This window comes from Oratosquilla oratoria, chromosome 19 (genome assembly GCF_046742065.1).
Source record: "Oratosquilla oratoria isolate Oo_2021 chromosome 19, ASM4674206v1, whole genome shotgun sequence".
NCBI lineage: Eukaryota > Metazoa > Arthropoda > Malacostraca > Stomatopoda > Squillidae > Oratosquilla > Oratosquilla oratoria.
In genome coordinates, this window is record NC_134795.1 from 25,234,940 (window position 1) to 25,237,595 (window position 2,656).

The window sequence follows — 2,656 nt, forward strand, 5'->3', positions numbered from 1 at the left end:
CCACCCCGCCCAGTGGTGCATATTGCACGAACACTTCTTGCACATTGTGCGGGGCCCGAGATTAAATCAAGGAAAACCCTTCAGAGAAGCTTACCAGGGGATTGCAGATCCGCCAGTGGAAACGTTCCTAAACGCTCTACTCTTTTTCTTGCGAACGTTGTTGCTGAGACGTGGTATTCGTAAATGTTTCTCTTTTTTTGTGCACAATAAATGATACGTTCAATGATTCCGTTTTTTTTTTGTTTTTTTTTTGGGGGGGGGGGGCAGGCAATTTTTAAAGATAAATTTATATAACCTTGCCTATTTGAATGAAGGACTAAACCTGTACTGCATCAGTACTTTGACATATGGTCTTCCATCTTTATTTCTTTTATTTATTAATTTCCATTCGTTTATTAATTATTATTTATATAACCATTTGTCTATTTATATAATCATATGTCTACATTTCATTTATATATCTATTATCTATGTATTTATTTATTATTTATCTATTAATTTTTCATTCGTTTATTAATTATTATTTGTATAACCATTTGTCTATTCATATAATCATATATCTACATTTCATTTATATATATGTTTATTATATGTATTTATTTATTATTTATCTATTAATTTTTCATTCGTTTATTAATTATTATTTGTATAACCATTTGTCTATTTATATAACCATATATCTATTTTTATTCATATATCTATCTATTATCTATGTATTTATCTGTTAATTCATTTATTAATTTATATATATATTTTTTTCATTCATCTTTTTTTATTTAAGTATTTATTTTCTTATTTATTTTTTCATCTATTTATTTATCTAATCATTCATTTATCTACCCATCTATCTATTTATTGACATAGCACAAAATTGATGAATTATTTCCAGATCAACCCTCTGTGGCTATCGACAAATTCTGAGTTGCCATATCTAATAAATAAAAGCGGTTTCGTGTCTGTCTGTCTGTCTGTCTGTCAGACTTTTTTCTCGATTCGATCGATCGACTAATTTCGATTTCGACGACTCAACCTTGAGCCGTGGACGATCATCGTTAGGCCATGGTTGCTCATCGTTGAGTCATGGACGATCATCGTTTTGCAATGGACGATCATCGTTGAGCCGTGGACGATCATCGTTGAGTAAAGAACGATCATCGTTAAGCCATGGTGTCGAAGTTCTCGAAGCTGCCGAAGTTCTCGAAGGTGCCGAAGTTCTCGAAGGTGCCGAAGTTCTCGAAGGTGTCGAGGTTCTCGAACTTCTCGAAAGTGCCGAAATTGTCGAAGGTGCCGAAATTGTCGAAGGTGCCGAAATTGTCGAAGGTGCCGAAGTTCTCGAAGGTGCCGAAGTTCTCGAAGGTGCCGAAGTTCTCGAAGGCGCCGAAGTTCGCGAAGGCGCCGAAGTTCTCGAAGGCGCCGAAGTTCTCGAAGGCGCCGAAGTTCTCGAAGGCGCCGAAGTTGTCGAAGGTGCCGAAGTTCTCGAAGGTGCCGAAGTTCTCGAAGGTGCCGAAGTTCTCGAAGGTGCCGAAGTTCTCGAAGGTGCCGAAGTTCTCGAAGGTGCCGAAGTTCTCGAAGGTGTTGAAGTTCTCAAAGGTGTTGAAGTTCTCGAAGGTGCCGAAGTTCTCGAAGGTGCCGAAGCTCTCGAAGGTGCCGAAGTTCTCGAAGGTGCCGAAGTTCTCGAAAGTGCCGAAGTTCTCGAAAGTGCCGAAGTTCTCGAAGGTCTGGAAGGTCTCGAAGTTCTGGAAGGTCTCGAAGTTCTGGAAGGTCTCGAACTTCTGGAAGGTCTCGAAGATCTCGAAGTTCTTGGTGTTCGTATTTCTTCCGAGATTGTAGAAAATTTCAAGAAGCACTATTACGCAGGCTACAAAAATTTTTGTGGTAATGGAAGAGGACACAGGCAATACCAGTTGTACTATTTAGAGCGTAGGTTCAAGACATTTAAAAGAAAGTACCCCAATCGTGGTCAAGGTTGCACGTTGGACATAATGCCTCTGCCCGTTTCCAGGGGCGCCGGAACGGAGAAATAATTATTCGTATTTGGACCTATACTTTTATTATGACAGAGACCAACAATTAAAGATTAGAACTGCCCGTGTAACACGAAAGCGAAGCGAGCGATCCGTGCAGCGGGTCTTGCCGAAGGCCAAGCACCCCTGGCGTAGCCAGGGCTGGCGTAAGCCACCGGGGTGGGGGTATCAAATGTAGTAAACGCCTCATTAAGTACAATATATATTATAATATTAACCATTTTGCGCACTGACCGTGTGGCCTAATGGATAAGGCGTCGGACTTCGGATCCGAAGATTGCAGGTTCGAGTCCTGTCACGGTCGATTTATTTTTCCTTTTTAGTTTATATTTACTACCCTGTTACGTGTAGTTACAGTTGTTGGTGGTCTCACTAGTACCCAATAAAGTTAATTATGCATTCAATGACCCAAGACTGTCTCGAAAAAAAGTCCATGTTTTCCGCGGATTTCTGGACTGTTCTGCGTCTGTCTCTTGGTTGTCTCTGAACATTTTAGAAATGTTTTTGTGACTGTTCCTAAACAAGGTCTCTTAGCGTGTGCGACATGCAAACTAGCCGATACTTACGATACAATTTTTCGAAACAGATCTGAAACAATGTTTCGAAACGGATCTGAAATAATGTCTCACAAA

The 2,656-nt window shown here is 40.0% G+C and overlaps 1 non-coding gene across 1 annotated transcript; it reads left to right on the forward strand.

Annotated features, from left to right (window-relative positions):
- The first annotated feature begins 2,255 nt into the window (after positions 1-2,255).
- On the forward strand, positions 2,256-2,328 carry TRNAR-UCG (transfer RNA arginine (anticodon UCG)). The gene has a single exon. It is a non-coding gene; the product is annotated as a tRNA-Arg (tRNA).
- The last annotated feature ends 328 nt before the right edge of the window (positions 2,329-2,656 follow it).